This window comes from Phalaenopsis equestris, unplaced genomic scaffold (genome assembly GCF_001263595.1).
Source record: "Phalaenopsis equestris unplaced genomic scaffold, ASM126359v1 Scaffold000584, whole genome shotgun sequence".
NCBI classification, from domain to species: domain Eukaryota; kingdom Viridiplantae; phylum Streptophyta; class Magnoliopsida; order Asparagales; family Orchidaceae; genus Phalaenopsis; species Phalaenopsis equestris.
This window is the reverse complement of record NW_018165024.1, coordinates 12,986-13,284: the sequence shown is the minus strand read 5'-3', so window position 1 is coordinate 13,284 and position 299 is coordinate 12,986.

Genomic DNA, 299 nt, shown 5'->3' with positions numbered 1-299 from the left:
TAAGGAGGTCAAAGTCCTTGAAAGTTGGGTGCAAATAAATTAGGGAAATAAAATTATCGGGCATAGAATTGGAGATTTTAGAGTGACAGACTAGAATCCTCAATTCGGTCCTATCGTTTAGGTGCTGAAGTGTAGATGTTAGCCCTCAGGCGAGGGGAACGTGGGAGCTCCGAAGTGAGCTCCCAACCTATCCGCAGATTTAGAAAACAAGCGTAGGATTAGTCAATGTTCTTTATGCTTGGACCAAAGTGTAAATAATAGGTAGCTCCTATTTGGCACAATATAATTTAAACTAATTC